We start from the raw sequence: 22,297 nt of genomic DNA, 5'->3' as shown, positions 1-22,297 counted from the left end.
CAGTTGCGTCTGGATCCTGTCATTTCCTAACGAGCCGCCCCCAGGTGGTGAGGGTAGGCAACAATTTGTAACTGGATCCTGGACTTCCTGACAGGCCGTCCCAGGTGGTGAGGGTAGGCAACATCATATCCTCCATGCTGACCCTCAGCACGGGGACCCCTCAGGGGTGCCTGCTTAGTCCCTTCCTGTACTCCATGTTCACCTGCGACTCCAACACCATCATTAAGTTTGCCAATGACACGACTGTGGTAGGGCCTGATCACCAACGACGATGAGACAGCCTATAGGGAGGAAGTCATAGACTTCAAGAGTGTTTACTATTTTTTCTGGAGGGCCACAATGTGTAGTAATCTTTGGCCAAACCAGGCACACTAGAGTCTATGGAGCGATATGATGTTGAATCTGAAATTCAGTTTATGTTGGCACTAATATCACTCCATAACATTCTAGCTATATGTCTTGGTTAATGCCTGGTTGGAAAAAATGAAAAAGACTGTAGCTCCTAAAGACATGATGGGCCACCACTTGGGTAGAAGCACTATATGGTCCTGTAGCCTACTTTGTCACATGTAAACAAGTTTAGGATGCCAAATGTTACCAAACATCCTACGCTTCCATTAGTCCCAGTCAAACTTATTTTGACCTTTATCAACCCTACTGCATATGCCCTTTAGCTTTCATTTCAATTTCATTTTATTGTACTTTGTTTGGGACGGCACAAGACACTTAAAAAAATTATTATGATTTTCTCATAACAATGGAATTTTACTTCTCTGTTGCTCAATACTGTATGCTATTCGCACACAGTTGTCTGTTGTAGATCTGGAACCACTGACAGAATAGGGGAGTATCTGTGGCCACATGATAAAACACTAGTCTGGCATCAGTAGTCTGAAAATAGGAGGAAACCAGTTGGACATGTACATCAACATATGGCAGTTGACATTAATATAGTCAAAAACTCATCCTAGATGTCTCACACTTTTTGAATGAACTTGTGCCTTTGGCCAGGATCCAATTTTCCCACGGAGCTGGTGTGTAAAGGACCATTTAAAATCAGTGGGATTATAGCATAGTTGAATTCCATTTCATTTCCAATGAGTTTAAGAAATTAATGGAAAGCCATGTACTGATTGTATTTGTAAGTTATGAATCGCTACTTGAATATGTACAAAAACAGTTTGTTGATTTAGTGTGTCAGTTTTGTGGAGGTCCAAAATGAATGTAAAATCCAGACAGTTGAGGAATGACACGCAGTATGACATGAGCGATACCAAAAACATAGCTACTGCAGTCAGTTTACAACCAGGAGTTTTTCTTTTTTAAACGTGTTTATTGCTTAAACACAAATTTTAACACAGCATAAACCAATAATGATCAAATAGGTTTTATGGGGAAAACATTCAATCAAATCACATACACATGGTTAGCAGATGTTAATGCGAGTGTAGCGAAATGCTTGTGCTTCTAGTTCCGACCGTGCAGTAATATCGAACAAGTAATCTAACAATTTCACAACTACCTTATACACACAAGTGTAAAGGAATGAATAAGAATATGTAGATATAAATATATGGATGAGCGATGGCCAAACGGCATAGGCAAGATGCAGTAGATGGTATAGAGTACAGTATATACATATGAGATGAGTAATATAGGGTATGTAAACATTATATAAAGTGGCATTGTTTAAAGTGACTAGTGATGTATTTATTACATCATATTTGTAATTATTAAAGTGGCTAGAGATTGAGTCAGTATGTTGGCAGCAGCCACTCAATGTTAGTGATGGCTGGTTAACAGTCTGATGACCTTGAGATAGAAGCTGTTTTTCAGTCTCTCGGTCCCAGCTTTGATGCACCTGTACTGACCTCGCCTTCTGGATGATAGCAGGGTGAACAGGCAGTGGCTCGGGTGGTTGTTGTCCTTGATGGTCTTTTTTGCCTTCCTGTGACATCGGGTGGTGTAAGTGTCCTGGAGGGCAGGTAGTTTTACCCCGGTGATGCGTTGTGCAGTTGCTGTACCAGGCGGTGATACAGCCTGACAGGATGCTCTCGATTGTGCATCTGTAAAAGTTTGTGACCGTTTTTGTTGACAAGCCAAATTTCTTCAGCCTCCTGAGGTTGAAGAGGCGCTGTTGTGCCTCCTTCACCATGCGGTCTGTGTGGGTGGACCATTTCAATTTGTCCGTGATGTGTACGCTGAGGAATTTAAAACGTTCAACTTCTCCACTACTGTCCTATTGATGTGGATAGGGGGGGTTGCTCCCTCTGCTGTTTCCTGAAGTCCACGATCATCTCCTTTGTTTTGTTGACGTTGAGCGTGAGGTTATTTTCCTGACACCACACTCCCGAGGGTGTAGCATAAGAACAGCTTCATTGGCACAATGGACAATAACCTTGCACAATGTTCTAATCTAACATTCTAATCTATATCTGCTTAATTTGTAAATTATGGCAGTGTTGGAGCCCCTAGCTATCCATAAATGAAAAAAAAAACAAGCATATGGTGCCATCTGGTTTGCTTATTAATATAAGGAATTTGAAATTATTTATAGGTTTATAAGTATATTTTATCCAATTACATTTTTGATACTTAAGTATATTTAAAACCAAATACTTTTAGACTATTACTCTAGTATTTTACTGGGTGACTTTAACTTGAGTAAAAGTAAAGATACCTTAATAGAAAATGACTCAGTCATGTATGACAATTGGGTACTCTTCCCACCACTGCACTGGTTCTGTGTATAAGCCATTAATAATAACTTTTACCCAAAGCGACTTTGCTAAGATCATGTTTGCTTCGTCCCCCAAAGTATTGTTCCTAGAGACACTGAATATGTCGCTGTTAAGTGGAAACGTTATTTTCGTTTGAGTTGGTTGATCCAAGGACACGTACGGAAGCTTCTGCTAAAGAGTCGTCTGTATCAACAATAGTTCGTTGCGGGACAAAGCAATGACCATGCACGTATACATTTTACGTATGGGTGCTCCCGGGAATCGAACCCATAATTCTTGCAGGACCACAGACAACAATAGTCAACGTTACGTTTCTCTCAAGATTAGAATACTTGTGTTGTAGCTACACAGTAACACGTTAGGTAACGTGCTAGCCACAGTAGCTAGCCAGGGCTACAGTTTGCATCCATTACATACTTGTGTCATACAGTTAATTCAGGTTTAGCTGATGTCAGCTACAATGTAGTTGGAATCATTTGTAATAACTGTCTCTCTGAAGTTTATTTTGTTGCCACCACCGTGAACCACGTGTATTTCTGCGTGCGCCACCATTTTTTCTCATTTCAACTATGACCCTTCGCCTCTGACCCAACAACACATGTAATGCTTCTGTCCTCGTTTATTCAAAACTGGTTTGTAGTCGCCCTCAAGCGTTCCTCTCAAATGACTGCATTTGATTAAAAAAAAAAATGATTTAAATGATTTAACCTTATTTAACGAGGCAAGTCAGTTAAGAACGCATTGTTATTTACAATGTTATGTATTGCTCATCATTGGTGACGGCTGGTGTTTACTTATTTATTTGTTGTCTCATAACATTATTGTACAAAAAAACAGAAACGTAGCTAATACACCAGTATTTATTGTTTCGAATGGTCTTTTTAGTGGTATGGGGATCCAGTATTGCGTCGCTGATTGCATTGATTGACAGATCATCCCTGAAGTTGTTTTATTACGTCAAAGTGCATTCACATTATGACGTTGGCTGAGTTACCGTATAAAATGCGATAGTTTATCTCTTTGGTAATCACTTGGTAAAGTTTTACATGATGGGAACATAGGCTCCAGCCATAGACTTTAACCATGGAGGATAATAAGGTAAGCCTATGAATTGCTAACAGAGAAGCCCCATGCAGTGGTGCAGGAACCGCTGTAAACCCACAGGGTTTACAGGACATGACCGTAGGGGTGCCGCAAGTAGTGGCAGCTGGGTGGCGGTGTGGCGGCAATATAATCTATGTATATTTATAGCGAAAACCTGTTCTGTTAATTTTTTTTATATATTGGCCATTATAAACTGGGTGTTTTGAGCCCTGAATGCTGATTGGCTGAAAGCTATGGTATATCAGAGCGTAAAACATTTCTTTGTCCTCTTCTAATTAAGTTGGTAAACAGTTTATAATAACTGTGCGTTGTGTCACGTGTAAGAACAGCTCTTAGCTGTGGTATATTGTCCATATCCATGAGCATTTAAAGAATGGTCTAATTTCTTCCAATCAGAGTTTAAATGAAGATGATCCACATGATCATCAAAGTTTGGAAGGTCAAGTCCAGAAAATGAAGAATGATATCCTGGGTTTAAACTATCCAGAAGATAGTGAAGTGAAGGATCCCCTGCCTCAGATCGAGCTGAAGGCTGTGACAAGGAGAAAAGTTAAGGTGAGAGAATAGACTGAGGAGAGAAAGGGAAATCTGGGGTCTTACATGTCCACACTTTAAACCTGTCCAATATGCCATATAACATGTTGTTGTGAGGTTGGAGGGTAAATTGTCCTCACAACAGACTTCCATCTCTTAATATTCAATCACCAATTGTTTACTGTAGCTCTTCTCAAAGGTCTGTATAGCAACGGCAACATACAGTATGTCATTGACTGTATTGTCTTTTTAGACCAAGAGGAGGACCAGTGCCAACAGGTCCACAGTTGAACAGAGCACTGATAGTGATGCGGCTGAGAGAGATTTTGTTGATAATCAGAATGATGAAGATGAGGAAAAGGTGAAGAAGGATCCCCTGCCTCAGATGCAGCAGGATGCCGTGAAAATAAATAAAGTCAAGGTAAGGGAATAGATTGAGCAGAGATGTGGATATTTGTGATATCTTTCATATCTATAACCTGCCCCTACAGCATGTTGTTCCGAGGAAGGTAAATTGCCCATGCAATACCCTTTTATCTCCTAATAGTAAATCTAGGGCTGACCCCATTTGGTCGACAGTTTGGTCGATAGGCTGTTGGTTGACTGGGATTTCTTAAGTCGAGCAGCCACAAAAGTTTGTTTTCTTCATGGTGCACATGGACACCTGTCTGATTCGCGCCTGTCTCAGTTGACTAATCCATTGCCGAGGCCACAGGGATGGCACAGTCCATCACGCTAAGACGTGATACTGACATTGTATATGGTTATATCATGTAAAAATAATGGTGCAACACCAATAAATCAAATATTATTTTATAACAAATGCGCTTTCTCCTGCATTGGATACGGTCGCTGTCCATGGTTCTGAAACATAATCTTCAGTGCTCCGTAGAATTGCCGCCCTTTCCTATGTTGCTATGTGGATAATAACAAAGTTAACCAGCATATTGGGATTGAGAACAATGCTGCAGAGGCAGCAGCAGTAGCAGATACGGGGAAACAGCCCTGGCCTTAGCCTAATTGTCTAAGAAAATTGAGGAGAGAGGAAAACCCAACTAAATTAGGTCTATAATCAAAAGCCTAATTGTTAAATGTGCCTGGCTTTGTAAATCATCCATATACACTGCTCAAATAAAGGGAACACTTAAACAACACAACACCGTGCAGGACGTTTTTCATTTGCCAGAGAACACCAAGATTGGCATATTCGCCACTGGCGCCCTGTGCTCTTCACAGATGAAAGCAGGTTCACACTGAGCACATGTGACAGACGTGACAGTCTGGAGACGCCGTGGAGAACGTTCTGCTGCCTGCAACATCCTCCAGCATGACCGGTTTGGCGGAGGGTCAGTTATGGTGTGGGATGGCATTTCGTTGGGGGGCCGCACAGCCCTCCATGTGCTCGCCAGAGGTAGCCTGACTGCCATTAGGTACCGAGATGAGATCCTCAGACCCCTTGTGAGACCATATGCTGGTGCGGTTGGCCCTGGGTTCCTCCTAATGCTAGACAATGCTAGACCTCATGTGGCTGGAGTGTGTCAGCAGTTCCTGCAAGAGGAAGGCATTGTTGCTATGGACTGGCCCGCCCGTTCCCCAGACCTGAATCCAATTGAGCACATCTGGGACATCATGTCTCGCTCCATCCACCAACAGTTGCACCACAGACTGTCCAGGAGTTGGAGGATGCTTTAGTCAAGGTCTGGGAGGAGATCCCTCAGGAGACCATCCGCCACCTCATCAGGAGCATGCTCAGGCGTTGTAGGTAGGTCATACAGGCACGTGGAGGCCACACACACTACTGTGCCTCATTTTGACTTGTTTTAAGGACATGACATCAAAGTTGGATCAGCCTGTAGTGTGGTTTTCCACTTTAATTTTGAGTGTGACTCCAAATCCAGACCTCCATGGGTTGATAAATTTGATTTCCATTGATAATTTTTGTGTGATTTTGTTGTCAGCACATTCAACTATGTAAAGAAAAAAGTATTTAATAAGAATATTTCATTCATTCAGATCTAGGATGTGTTTTTTTAGTGTTCCCTTTATTTTTTTGAGCAGTGTATATATTACCAGTCGAAAGGGTTTTTCTTTATTTTTACTATTTTCTACATTGTAGAATAATAGTGAAGACATCAAAACTATGAAATAACACATATGGAATCATGTAGGTATCAAAAAAATGTTAAACAAATCAAAATATATTTAACATTTGAGATTCTTCAAAGTAGCCCTTTGCCTTGATGACAGCTTTGCACACACTTGGCATTCTCTCAACCAGCTTCATGAGGTAGTCACCTGGAATGCATTTCATAAATTAACATGTGTGCCTTGTTAAAAATTAAGTAAAGGAATTTCTTTCCTTCTTAATGCATTTGAGCCAATCAGTTGTGTTGTGACAAGGTACGGTTGGTATACATAAGATAGCCCTATTTGGTAAAAGACCAAGTCCATATTATGGCAAGAACAGCTCAAATAAGCAAAGAGAAACAGCAGTCCGTCATTACTTTAAGACATGAAGTTCAGTCAATCCGTAAAATTTAAAGAACTTTGAACTTTTCATCAAGTGCAAAAACCATCAAGTCGCAAAAACCATCAAGCACAATGATGAAACTGGCTCTCATGAGGACCGCCACAGGAAAGGAAGACAGAGTTAACTCGGCTGCAGAGGATACGTTCTTTAGAGTTAACTGCACCTCACATTGCAGCCCAAATAAATGCTTCACAGAGTTCAAGTCACAGACACATCTCAACATCAACTGTTCAGAGGAGACTGCGTGAATCAGGCCTTCGTGGTCAAATTGCTGCGAAGAAAGCACTACTAAAGGACACCAATAAGAAGAAGAGACTTGCTTGGGCCAAGAAACACAAGCAATGGACATTAGACTGGTGGAAATCTGTCCTTTGGTCTGATAAGTCCAAATTCCAACAATGTCTTTGTGAGAGTAGGCGTACAGATGATCTCCGCATGTGTGGTTCTGACCATGAAGCATGGAGGAGGTGTGATAATGTGGGGGCGCTTTGTTGGTGACACTGTCTGTGATTTATTTAGAATTCAAGGCACACTTAACCAGCATGGCTACCATAGTATTCTGCAGTGATACGCCATCCCATCTGGTTTGCGTCTCCAGGCTGTGTAAGGGCTATTTGACCAAGAAGGAGAGTGATGGAGGGCTGCATCAGATGACCTGACATCCACAATCACCCAACCTCAACCCAATTGAGAAGTTTTGGGATAAATTGGTCATTTCTGTGTTGAATCCAAGATGGCGTAGCAGTAAGTCGTCCTGTCGTGTCGTGTCCCTGTATATTTTGTTTATATTTTGTTTATTTTTCGTTTTTTACATATTTTTCGTTTTTTACATAGCTATCCCTTTAAAAACATTTTGCTAAACCTAAGCTTCCAAATACGCTGGATCTTCACAACTAGCTATCTAGCTAAACTGCAACCCTGGATGATTACCCCTGGCTAGCGTTTCCACCCACTTAGCTTGAAGCTAGCCCGGCCTGCGCTACCACCGTAGCATACTCCTGAGCTACAATACCCGGGCCCACGACCGGTCTATCGATGTCACCGCATGAAGAGGAATAAACAGACTCACCCCATCGCGACGTCCCCCAAAGGCTAACTCTCTAGCCCTCGCTATCTCCCTGCTTGCTAATTCGGCCTGCTAACTGCTAGCTTGTCCAGCTCCGGTCCGCTAACTGCTACCTTGTCTAGCCCGGGCCTACAAACTGTTAGCTTGTTAGCACAGGCCTGCTAACCGCCTGAATCTCCGCGTCCCAAACGCCCACCGGACCCATATTTACTTTCTATCTCTTTTGACTTTTAATTTGTTTATACCTTCCGGAAACCTGCCTCACCCAATGTGATACGGAATCGCTATTATTTTTTATTTATTTTTAGAACACACTCAAGAACCTCCAGAAGCTAACCAGCTAACTAGCTACAAGCTATTTAGTCATTGTTCGTTTTTTTAACCTGGATAACACTCGCCAGTCCAGCTTCCCTTCCCCATCCACCGCTGCCCCCTGGACACTGATCTCTTGGCTACATAGCTGATGCACGCTGGACTGTCCATAAATCACGGTACTCCATTCTGCTTGTTTGTTTTATCTGTTGGCCCCGTTGCCTAGTCTACGCCATTTTACCTGCTGTTGTTGTGCTAGCTGATTAGCTGTTGTCTCACCTACTGTTTTAGCTAGCTTTCCCAATTCAACACCTGTGATTACTGTATGCCTCGCTGTATGTCTCTCTCAAATGTCAATATGCCTTGTATACTGTTGTTCAGGTTAGTTATCATTGTTTTAGTTCACAATGGAGCCCCTAGTTCCACTCTTCATACCCCTGATAACTCCTTTGTCCCACCTCCCACACATGCGGTGACCTCACCCATTACTACCAGCATGTCCAGAGATACAACCTCTCTCATCATCACCCAGTGCCTGGGCTTACCTCCGCTGTACCCGCACCCCACCATACCCCTGTCTGCGCATTATGCCCTGAATATATTCTACCATGCCCAGAAACCTGCTCCTCTTATTCTCTGTCCCCAACGCTCTAGGCGACCAGTTTTGATAGCCTTTAGCCGCACCCTCATACTACTCCTTCTCTGTTCCGCGGGTGATGTGGAGGTAAACCCAGGCCCTGCATGTCCCCAGGCACCCTCATTTGTTGACTTCTGTGTTCGAAAAAGCCTTGGTTTCATGCATGTCAACATCAGAAGCCTCCTCCCTAAGTTTGTCTTACTCACTGCTTTAGCACACTCTGCTAACCCTGATGTCCTTGCTGTGTCTGAATCCTGGCTCAGGAAGGCCACCAAAAATTCAGAGATTTCCATACCCAACTATAACATCTTCCGTCAAGATAGAACTGCCAAAGGGGGAGGAGTTGCAGTTTACTGCAGAGATGGCCTGCAAAGTAATGTCATACTTTCCAGGTCCATACCCAAACAGTTCGAACTACTAATTTTGAAAATTACTCTCTCCAGAAATAAGTCTCTCACGGTTGCCACCTGCTACCGACCCCCCTCAGCTCCCAGCTGTGCCCTGGACACCATTTGTGAATTGATCGCCCCCCATCTAGCTTCAGAGTTTGTTCTGTTAGGTGACCTAAACTGGGATATGCTTAACACCCCGCCAGTCCTACAATCTAAGCTAGATGCCCTCAATCTCACACAAATCATCAAGGAACCCACCAGGTACAACCCTAACTCTGTAAACAAGGGCACCCTCATAGACGTCATCCTGACCAACTGGCCCTCCAAATACACCTCCGCTGTCTTCAACCAGGATCTCAGCGATCACTGCCTCATTGCCTGTATCCGCTACGGAGCCGCAGTCAAACGACCACCCCTCATCACTGTCAAACGCTCCCTAAAACACTTCTGTGAGCAGGCCTTTCTAATCGACCTGGCCAGGGTATCCTGGAAGGACATTGACCTCATCCCGTCAGTTGAGGATGCCTGGTCATTCTTTAAAAGTAACTTCCTCACCATTTTAGATAAGCATGCTCCGTTCAAAAAATGCAGAACTAAGAACAGATACAGCCCTTGGTTCACCCCAGACCTGACTGCCCTCGACCAGCACAAAAACATCCTGTGGCGGACTGCAATAGCATCGAATAGTCCCCGTGATATGCAACTGTTCAGGGAAGTCCGGAACCAATACACGCAGTCAGTCAGGAAAGCTAAGGCCAGCTTCTTCAGGCAGAAGTTTGCATCCTGTAGCTCCAACTCCAAAAAGTTCTGGGACACTGTGAAGTCCATGGAGAACAAGAGCACCTCCTCCCAGCTGCCCACTGCACTGAGGCTAGGTAACACGGTCACCACTGATAAATCCATGATTATCGAAAACTTCAATAATCATTTCCCAACGGCTGGCCATGCCTTCCGCCTGGCTACTTCAACCTCGGCCAACAGCTCCGCCCCCCCCGCAGCTCCTCGCCCAAGCCTCTCCAGGTTCTCCTTTACCCAAATCCAGATAGCAGATGTTCTGAAAGAGCTGCAAAACCTGGACCCGTACAAATCAGCTGGGCTTGACAATCTGGACCCTCTATTTCTGAAACTATCTGCCACCATTGTCGCAACCCCTATTACCAGCCTGTTCAACCTCTCTTTCATCTCGTCTGAGATCCCCAAGGATTGGAAAGCTGCCGCAGTCATCCCCCTCTTCAAAGGGGGAGACACCCTGGACCCAAACTGTTACAGACCTATATCCATCCTGCCCTGCCTATCTAAGGTCTTCGAAAGCCAAGTCAACAAACAGGTCACTGACCATCTCGAATCCCACCGTACCTTCTCCGCTGTGCAATCTGGTTTCCGAGCCGGTCATGGGTGCACCTCAGCCACACTCAAGGTACTAAACGACATCATAACCGCCATCGATAAAAGACAGTACTGTGCAGCCGTCTTCATCGACCTCGCCAAGGCTTTCGACTCTGTCAATCACCATATTCTTATCGGCAGACTCAGTAGCCTCGGTTTTTCGGATGACTGCCTTGCCCGGTTCACCAATTACTTTGCAGACAGAGTTCAGTGTGTCAAATCGGAGGGCATGCTGTCCGGTCCTCTGGCAGTCTCTATGGGGGTGCCACAGGGTTCAATTCTCGGGCCGACTCTTTTCTCTGTGTATATCAATGATGTTGCTCTTGCTGCGGGCGATTCCCTGATCCACCTCTACGCAGACGACACCATTCTATATACTTTCGGCCCGTCTTTGGACACTGTGCTATCTAACCTCCAAACAAGCTTCAATGCCATACAACACTCCTTCCGTGGCCTCCAACTGCTCTTAAACGCTAGTAAAACCAAATGCATGCTTTTCAACCGGTCGCTGCCTGCACCTGCATGCCCGACTAGCATCACCACCCTGGATGGTTCCGACCTAGAATATGTGGACGTCTATAAGTACCTAGGTGTCTGGCTAGACTGCAAACTCTCCTTCCAGACTCATATCAAACATCTCCAATCGAAAATCAAATCAAGAGTCGGCTTTCTATTCCGCAACAAAGCCTCCTTCACTCAAGCCGCCAAGCTTACCCTAGTAAAACTGACTATCCTACCGATCCTCGACTTCGGCGATGTCATCTACAAAATGGCTTCCAACACTCTACTCAGCAAACTGGATGCAGTCTATCACAGTGCCATCCGTTTTGTCACTAAAGCACCTTATACTACCCACCACTGCGACTTGTATGCTCTAGTCGGCTGGCCCTCGCTACATATTCGTCGCCAGACCCACTGGCTCCAGGTCATCTACAAGTCTATGCTAGGTAAAGCTCCGCCTTATCTCAGCTCACTGGTCACGATGGCAACACCCATCCGTAGCACGCGCTCCAGCAGGTGTATCTCACTGATCATCCCTAAAGCCAACACCTCATTTGGCCGCCTTTCGTTCCAGTACTCTGCTGCCTGTGACTGGAACGAATTGCAAAAATCGCTGAAGTTGGAGACTTTCATCTCCCTCACCAACTTCAAACATCAGCTATCTGAGCAGCTAACCGATCGCTGCAGCTGTACATAGTCTATTGGTAAATAGCCCACCCTTTTCACCTACCTCATCCCCGTACTGTTTTTATTTATTTACTTTTCTGCTCTTCTGCACACCAATATCTCTACCTGTACATGACCATCTGATCTTTTATCACTCCAGTGTTAATCTGCAAAATTGTAATTATTTGCCTACCTCCTCATGCCTTTTGCACACATTGTATATAGACCCCCCCTTCGTTTTCTACTGTGTTATTGACTTGTTAATTGTTTACTCCATGTGTAACTCTTTGTTGTATGCTCACACTGCTATGCTTTATCTTGGCCAGGTCGCAGTTGCAAATGAGAACTTGTTCTCAACTAGCCTACCTGGTTAAATAAAGGTGAAATAAAAAAATATATATAAAAAATTAGACAGTGTGCTTAAAGCATCAGCCAAGCTCAGTGCCTATGTAGGTGATTGTATTCAAACACATAGGCTGTGTCTGATATGGAAAAATACATTTTAACATTAGAACAGGATGACTCTCGGTCGACACATTTTTTTGTTGTTGTCGGGGACAGCCCTGCAATCAGTCTTACCCTTGCTCTACTCAAAGGGCTGTATTGGAATGGCTTCATACAGTATCTACGTGTATATCATTGACTGTATTGTCTTTTTAGGCCAAGAGGACCAAGAGAAACAAAGTGGAGCAGATCACTGATGCAGGTCATAAATGAAACTCTAATTTCACTGAATGTAATCCTTTTGCATGTAAATGTAATTTAGTATGGACATCTATTGAGCAGAGGACTAATAGCAGAGTGCACATGTTATACTTTCTTGGCTACTTAACTTCACAAAGTGCACAAAGTTGGCTAATACATATTTGCCTCAGAAGGTTACATGTTTTCTGACTTCTTTACCTTGGTGAATGCTGCTTTGCACACAGGTCCCTCTACATCTGTGGAATTCTCTGGGATGGCAGTTCAGGGGACATCTCACCAGGGACAATCTAATGAGAAGATCCTAAGTGAGTGTGTCTCCAGGGCCTGTCAGACCAGGGCTCTTGACCTCCCGCCAATCGATCCGGATGCGTTCAACCCGATTATCATCCGGTTTCTGGAAAAACTTACTGAGGAGTATGTCCAAACTTCTATTGTAGTATTTGAATGCAATGTCATCTGGAGGATTTTATCAATTGTATGTGTGTTGGTGTGCTTTTTGGTGCTAAAAACATCTAATTATCTCCTATAGGCAATGGAGGCAGTTAAGCATTGGCAGGATGGACCCTGTAAGTCCCTTAACCCTGAAAATGATTCATAGATATATTAATAGATGTTTCAAGAATATTAGATACAAACCTTTTATCTATCTACAGTATCATCCACATGATCACAAACAGTTTCATTCAAAGAGCTTTTTAGTAGCCTACTGCTTTTCATGCTTTCCAATGTATGCCACTTTCATGATTCTCATGAACATATGTGAGATTGTTGGTATCTCTTCGAGGAGCTTGGTTTCAGAGCCCGGCTATGAGTAATCTACCTACACTGTTTCGGTCCTACAGGTGATGAGGGCATTGCTTGCAGAGATGTGCCTGGAGATTGTGCGGTTTGTATCTGAGGCCATCCTGGAGGTCATCATCCCTGCAATTTTCCGTTTTGTACGGATATACAGCCATGTGTCTCCAGTATCCGGCAAGTCTCTGACAGAATCAGAGAGATCCTCTAGCACAAACCTGAAGGTTCGCAAGAGAGGCAGCAGCAAATCCTCAAGGTGTTGCACGGCCAAATCAAGCTCCTCACGTAATGGGTATGTTCAGTCATTCCTAAAGAAACCGGTTTCACCTAACTATTCATAACCCATTTTGTTTTGTTTTGTTATCTGTATAACAGTTTACTCTTAATGACCAGTTTAACTGATTACTGAATGATGTATTAATGTCACTACCGTGTCTACTATTGAATATGGAATGCTGTATTGTTTGCTTTGTATTCTCAAAGGTCTCAGACAGTGTTGCCAAATACTCAGGGAGATGGTGAGTCTATATCATCTGAGCCACTCAGGGACTTTTTTGGGATCACTGAGGACAGTCTCCTCACTGGTGTCCAGGATTCCTTCAAAGAGTTGCTGAACAATGTCCTCTGTATCCAAAGAGAGGACCAGGTAGACACTCAAAGTCTATCCCGGGTTATTGTTGGAGAAGTGTCAAAGAAGGTCAATTCCATAATCTCTGTGGCCATCCAACCTCCCATCTCTGGGCGAATGTCCCCTGTCATTTTTGCCAGTGGTGGTGTCTCCAGCACCAAGGTGGTTGAGGAGATGGTGTCTGGTGTTTCCAACATACTTCAGATGTACATTAATGGGAAGAGTGTTGAGCAGAGTGTTGTTCTCAGAGAGGATGGTGTTGAGGTGGACATGACACATTTAACAGGACAGGTCATGACAGCCCTCAGTGGCACTGTTTTGAACTTCAGCAATAAGGAGAAAAATGAACCCGACAAGAGGGAACTGCTTTGTGTTGTTGCTGACCATATGAAGATGCTTGAAGCTTGTAAAAGTCCAGAGGAGATGCTAAAACAAGGAGAGAGCAACCTCAATATCAAAGGTGCCAAATCTAGTCTTCGTCTGTCAACACAAAGTATGGACAGACTACTCACTGAGGAGTTTCAGACCAAGGCCAATGAATCGATCCGGGAGATCGTTAAAAGATTCAGGGGTTGTACATCATGTTGTTCTGGCACTACATCATCTTGTCCAACTCCTAGGATAGGTGAGATCAGAGACCTTATGGTTGACCCTGAGGCCTCTGAGTTGGTAAGTACCTTTGTTTCAGACATGGACAATCTTACCCAGTCTATCAGGGCATCCTGCTCCCCTGCACAGGGTGAGCAGATCCTTCTTGAAAACCATCAAAGTAAGATCTGGTCTTACACTGTTGGTTGTTACTACGACATGAAAAATACGCTGAAGAGGATTCTTACCTGTCCAGAAAAAGGGGATCTCGCAAGTACATTTGTGGGGAGCACAAAATATTCTTTCACAATGGTTCCAACTTTGTGCCTGGACGTCGGTCATTCCAGTAATGGTGAGGCTGACACATCAGACTCCATTTCTTGTAAACCACTTTTAATAACCCCCTCATCTATGAATGAACAAAAAGGACAAAGTGAGACCCCAAAACCTCTCTTGGCTCTCAACAAGTATTTGCAAGACCAAGTCCTCCTTGACACCACAAAAGCGATTGCCAGCCAGGTTCTAGTCTTGTATAAGACTGAGGTGATGGAGAAGTTCTCATCTTCTGTTGGAGAGTGTGATTCTGAAGAGTCTCTGGAGGCCATTCTATTTGTGGATGGCATCATGTCTGACTTGAACGATTTCACCAGTTCTTGTTCCCCCTCACCATCTGAGTTGTTAGACAGTGAACAATGTCTCTCCCATCTCACTTTTCCACTTGGTCTGCAGGACAGTACCACCAACAGTGAATCTACCCAGAGTCTTCCAATTATAAATATGAAGAAACTCTCCGGTGTGTCTTTCCAGACAAAGGCTAGAAAGGCAGTGAGTGAAGATCTGAGATCTGTCAACCCCTTTACAAACAGCTTACTGGGAGACTCTGAAGCATCTAAATTGCTGGACACTTTTGTAACAGATGTGGAGACTGTTGTTCAGTCCATGCAGGCACATGACTCTGAAAATGTCAGAATTTCAAAAGTGAGCACCCTTCATGCTGCTCGTATTATATATCATAGATTTAGAGAAATGCTGAGGCGGTTTCTCACTCCCTGCCAAGACTCTGTAAAGGTCATCGATGGTGTTACACCAATACATGATGAGACTCTCAAACAGGCTCCTAGTGAAAGTTTAGATTCTCAGGTGACTTGTAATAGTGATTCTCTTGAAATCCAGGCAGACCTTCAAACCTGTACCAAGGAGGTCATTAGTCATATCCTCACTGTGTATCACTCTGCGGAATCCATGGAGAAATGCCTCTCTAGCCTAAAAGGAGATACAGAAGACCTGTCCAAGCTTTTGGATGCCGTTGTTTCTCAGATTGACGTCCTTGCCGCCTCCAAATCATATTTATCTGTTGATGACTATGCTGTCAATACACAGGACAATTTGCACAGTGAGATCAACAATGATGAGGAGGAGGCATCCTCTAGAAGTCTTAAATCCACAGCCTTTGACAAACTATGTACTGAGGAGTTTCAAACTAAAGCCTCACATATGGCTGGTGGGATCCTTCAATCAGGGTTAATTGGCATTGTAAATACCAGCCTTGATGGTAGAAGTGCAGACATTTGTGCAGAGTCCAGTAATGATGGTGATGATAGAGATGTCAAAATCCTTCAGAAGAGTGGAACTCCACCTTTGTTCACCTCTTCTCTGCACACCAATTCTGCAGCATCCAACATCGTCATAAGCATCACTAAAGACCTTAATAGCTTCACCCAGATGACTAAAATGTCTGATGCGTCAGTGTCTGGCCAGTTAGAGAGATCCCTGTCAGCTTCAACCCTTCCTGTCAGTGTTCACAACGGGGCCAATGTGAAAGGAAAGATCATTTGGCCAGGCACTGTTAACCTGTTCAACAATGTGTTCACCAAGGTCAAGGACTTTTTTGCCCAGCAACAACCGGTCCTCCTAGACAATGTGGTTGAGGCCCCCAAACATGCCGAATCCATATGCAGAACAGCTACTTCTACACAAATGACTTACAGTGAACATGAAGGCAGCCAGACCAGCATGGTAAATTATTCCAAAGCCTTAATTAGTCAGACTCTGATGACAATCCAGAGGAGAGTGTCTATGTCAGAGAGGATGAGCACCTCAGAGAAAGGCCTCTTGACTCGTTCCATCGTGGGCTCCATGTTGGAGGATGTTGACATGGTGAGAACTGATAGTAGACACGAGATACACCGGCCATCCTCCTCAAAGTCCTCCCTGTCCATCACCTCTGCCATGACCAGAGGGTCCCAGAGTGATTTTACAAATTCTCTTCCAGGCACTCCAGTCCCCGATGAGTGGCCTGTTGAAATCTATTGTCCTATCATTAGGAGTTCGGTCATTGATATGAGTGACTCCTCAACTCATTCACAAGGGTCAACAAATTACACAAGGCAAACCATCTCTGCCATAGTTGACATTGTTATGGAGGTCATTCCAAGAGAAGATATGGAACACATAGCCACTGCAGATGATGTCACTTCTTTTACAAGAAGACTTGCGAGACTCAGCCCCAGGGACGGTCTTCAGAACTTCTCACATGAGCTCACTGACAAAGTTTATGAGCTCATAAAGAGTCACAACACCCCCCAGGCTCTTTTTGTGCCAGCTGGCAAGACCGTGTCTGACTCTATTCTTTTGAAGCTGAAGACAGGATTGAATGCTTCTGAAGAATCCAGGGAGTTTCCATCTGACCTTGTATACTCCTTTGCTACGGAGTCAATAAAACGTCTGCTACAGCAGATTGTCTTCTGTCTTCCTCCACCATCACAAGGATCCGATTTCTGCCAAACTATCATCTCTGATGGTTGTCTGCAGGACACAAGTCGGCTTATCCCGAGCTCTTCTGCCATCTCCATTAGTTCCTCACAGGTTTACTGTGACACAAAGAGCCTTTTCACCAATATAATGGTCAATCAGGTCATGGATACCTGTTCTGTGGCCTCCAATTCATCAGAAGAATTATCAGAGTTGATGAACATAATCAATGGGTTGTCCCCAACTGATGCTGGAACACTTGACTCTAACAGACCGGCTCTCATGACCACTAGCCGTCAGTCTAGTGCCAAATCATTGCCTAGACCATCTCTGTCTGGCAGCAGCACACACAACGGTGGAACTGTGGATATTCAAGTTTTAGGAGAGGTGGAATCCAAGATGGACAACAAAGATCTGGAGATGTCTAGTGCCTCTGTGCATCCATCAACTCCATCAGCCATGGACTCTGATACACATGCATCATTTGACTCCACTAGCAATGACTACACCTCTTTGGTACTTTTACTGATTGTTAGACTGCTGTCAATGATCACCCCTATCACATTACTGGAATCCTCTGACATTGGTGAAACATCAAGAGTTCTCACAAAGAGGATTCTGTCTGAGTTCTGTGGCACCTCAGGCCTTGAACCAACTCAAGCCTACCCCCAGAATCTGAAAATAAAAAAGATTTTCAAGGCTGTCTACAAGGGGCTTCTTCAAGAATTTGGGTCAGAGAAGATGCTCCAGGTTGCAATGAAGTCAACGGATTATGCATTTGACGATGCCCTGGTCAAATCATTAACTAGGGAACTACTAACGAAATGCAATGAGGCTAGCTCTTCACCTCCCTCCATGACCCAGTTGTCATCACGCAATGCACTTGGCAGTGACGAGGTAGGTAATTCTGGGCTTCCAAAAACTGGTAGAAAGGAAAAGAAGAGAGGAAGATTCAGCACTCTCTGTGGACTCAACCCAAAGGTACATATGTCATCAAAATACACATTTTTAAGATTATTTTTTATTCATTACGTACAGTATGATGGTAAACACTGTTACCCTTTGTGTGCAATTTCTCCTACTGTATAAATGACTGTTGGTTACCCAGAGTACAAAGCAGGTCAACAAGAAGAACCACTGCACTCCAACACCTTCCCAGAACCAGACCCCTGCCGTCAGTGAAACAGGTAAGTCAATACACTCAAATGTGTACTGAACAAAAATATAAACGCAACATGCAACAATTTCAAAGATTTTATTGAGTTACAGTTCATATATGGAAATCAGTCAATTGAAATACGTTCATTAGGCCCTTATCTATGGATTTCACATGACTGGGAATACAGATATGCATCTGTTCGTCACAGATACCTTAAAAAAAGGTAGGGGCGTGGATCAGAAAACCAGTCAGTATCTGGTGTGACCACCATTTTCCTCATGCAGCGTGACACTTCTCCTTCGCGTAGAGTTGATCAGGCTGTTGATTGTGGCCTATGGAATGTTGTCCCACTCCTCCTCAATAGCTGTGTGAAGTTGTTGAATATTGGTGAGAACTGGAACACGCTGTTGTACACGTCAATCCAGAGCATCACAAACATGCTAAATGGATGACATGTCTGGTGAGTATGCAGGCCTTTCGACATGGGGCCATGCATTATCATGCTGAAACATGAGGTGATGGTGGTGGATGAATGGCACGACAATGGGCCTAAGGATCTCGTGACGGTATCTCTGTACATTCAAATTGCCATTGATAAAATGCAAATGTATTCGTTGTCCGTAGATTATGCCTGCCCACACCATAACCCTACAGCCAACACGACGCCATATACGTGGTCTGTGGTTGTGAGGCCTGTTGGACATACTGCCAAATTCTCTAAAACGACATTGAAGGCGGCTTATGGTAAAGAAATAAACATCCAATTCTCTGGCCACAGCTCTGGTGGACATTCCTGCAGTCAGCATGCCAATTGCACGCTCCCTCAAAACAAGTCAACCAGCGTTTTTCCTTGCTCCTTTTTTTCTCAGTCTCTGTCTCTGAGACATCTGTGGCGTTGTGTGGTGTTGTAAAACTGCACATTTTAGCGTGGCCTTTTATTGCCTCCAGCACGAGTTGCACCTTTGTAATGATCATGCTTTTTAACCCACAAGAGTCTACGCCCTGTCTGGGCCGAGGGGTTTGTATCGGCCTTACTGCTATTTGCCCATACAAACACATTGAAAAACAGATTCACTACATGGAACTGAAGTGTCTGTCCTAAATCTGAGAGATATAAGAAAGTTGACGAAATATATATTTATTTATATGTATATATATTTTTTGCATGTTTTTATCCCCTTCTTTTTGGCACTAAACAGTCTAAGCCCTGGGGGGGCCTATGTAACACTTCTGCGTTAAATAGGCGGATTGAGACTGCTTGGCTACCTGCCGCCCGACATTTGGAAATTATGTAGAATATTACAATTTAAATAATAATAATGCAATACTAATTCTTCACACTAACTAGGGTCAGTTAAAGAAAATGTTATGTTTACATTTTTTCCCCCAGCAATTGTCAATGATCAACAATCCTGCCGAACAGAGAGTGTATGCTCCACCAAGAAGAAACCAAGGAAGCGTTCGCTCATTTCCAGGATGTTTTCAGCTATAGGCAAAGCCTTGTCCAGTCCCTTTACTTCCTGCTATAAAAAGAAGAGCACCTAATCTATATTTCAAAATAAATATTTGAAATTAACATAATTGCATTAATTCTTCATGTTGAGTGTTTTTCATTATATATTATTGGATGATATAAAGTGTAGTAGTAGTAGTAGTAGTAGAAGTTGTATAGTTGACTATATTACTTTTACTTTTAAGATACATAAAAAAATAATAAGAATAGTGTGCACTTCTAGGTACAGTTGAAGTCTGATGTTTACATACACCTTAACCAAATACATTTAAACTCAGTTTTTCACAATTCCTGACATTTAATCCTCGTAAAAAAATCCCTGTCTTAGGTCAGTTAGAATCATCACTTTATTTTAAGAATGTGAAATGTCACAATAATAGTAGAGAGAATGATTTATTTCAGCTTTTATTTCTTTCATCACATTCCCAGTGGGTCAGAAGTTTACATACACTAAATTAGTATTTGGTAGCATTGCCTTTAAATTGTTTAACTTGGGTCAAATGTTTCGGGTGGACTTCCACAAGCTTCCCACAATGCGTTGACTGAATTTTGGCCCATTCCTCCTGACAGAGCTGATGTAACTGAGTCAGGTTTGTAGGCCTCCTTGCTCGCACATGCCTTTTCAGTTCTGCCCACAAATTTTCTATAGGATTGAGATCAGAGCTTTGTGATGGCCACTCCAATACCTTGACTTTGTTGTCCTTAAGTAATTTTGCCACAACTTTGGAAGTATACTTGGGGTTATTGTCCATTTGGAATACCCACTTGCGACCAAGCCTTAACTTCCTGACTGATGTCTTGAGATGTTGCTTCAATATAGCCACATCATTTTTGTGGATATCACATCAAATAAAACTATAAATAATCTTATCTAAGTCCTTTACAATTTTAGGGGGTAAGTCAAGTGATAACGTGACATAAACCGACCTGGATAACCCTTCAGCTTTGGATAATAATACCCGACCGTATAACGAAATATCTCTCATCAACAAGAGGTTCAATTTGTTCTTTGTTTTCTCAATGGAGTTAAAGTTCAATTGTTTTTCATCCTTGCATATAACAATTTCAAGATAAGTAACCTTATCTTTAGATGGGATACCATATACAGTGGGGCAAAAAAGTATTTAGTCAGCCACCAATTGTGCAAGTTCCCACTTAAAAAGATGAGAGGCCTGTCAATTTCATCATAGGTACACTTCAACTATGACAGACAAAATGAGAAAAAAAATCCAGAAAATCACATTGTAGGATTTTTAATGAATTTATTAGCAAATTATGGTGGAAAATAAGTATTTGGTCACCTACAAACAAGCAAGATTTCTGGCTCTCACAGACCTGTAACTTCTTTAAGAGGCTCCTCTGTCCTCCACTCGTTACCTGTATTAATGGCACCTGTTTGAACTTGTTATCAGTATAAAAGACACCTGTCCACAACCTCAAACAGTCACACTCCAAACTCCACTATGGCCAAGACCAAAGAGCTGTCAAAGGACACCAGAAACAAAATTGTAGACCAAAGTAACAAAGCCTAACATCAGTAACACACTACGCCGCCAGGGACTCAAATCCTGCAGTGCCAGACGTGTCCCCCTGCTTAAGCCAGTACATGTCCAGGCCCATCTGAAGTTTGCTAGAGAGCATTTGGATGATCCAGAAGAAGATTGGGAGAATGGCATATGGTCAGATGAAACCTAAATAGAACTTTTTGGTAAAAACTCAACTCGTCGTGTTTGGAGGACAAAGAATGCTGAGTTGCATCCAAAGAACACCATACCTACTGTGAAGCATGGGGGTGGAAACATCATGCTTTCGGGCTGTTTTTCTGCAAAGGGACCAGGGCGACTGATCCGTGTAAAGGAAAGAATGAATGGGGCCATGTATCGTGACATTTTGAGTGAAAACCTCCTTCCATCAGAAAGGGCATTGAAGATGAAACGTGGCTGGGTCTTTCAGCATGACAATGATCCCAAACACACCGCCCGGGCAACGAAGGAGTGGCTTCGTAAGAAGCATTTCAAGGTCCTTGAGTGGCCTAGCCAGTCTCCAGATCTCAACCCCATAAAAAATCTTTGGAGGGAGTTGAAAGTCCGTGTTGCCCAGCAACAGCCCCAAAACATCACTGCTCTAGAGGATATCTGCATGGAGGAATGGGCCAAAATACCAGCTACAGTGTGTGCAAACCTTGTGAAGACTTACAGAAAACGTTTGACCTCTGTCATTGCCAACAAAGGGTATACAACAAAGTATTGAGATAAACTTTTGTTATTAACCATATACTTATTTTCCACC

The sequence above is a fragment of the Oncorhynchus kisutch genome, unplaced genomic scaffold (genome assembly GCF_002021735.2).
Source record: "Oncorhynchus kisutch isolate 150728-3 unplaced genomic scaffold, Okis_V2 scaffold784, whole genome shotgun sequence".
In the NCBI taxonomy this organism is placed as follows: domain Eukaryota; kingdom Metazoa; phylum Chordata; class Actinopteri; order Salmoniformes; family Salmonidae; genus Oncorhynchus; species Oncorhynchus kisutch.
The sequence above is the reverse complement of the archived record's forward strand: the minus strand, read 5'-3'. Positions refer to the sequence as shown.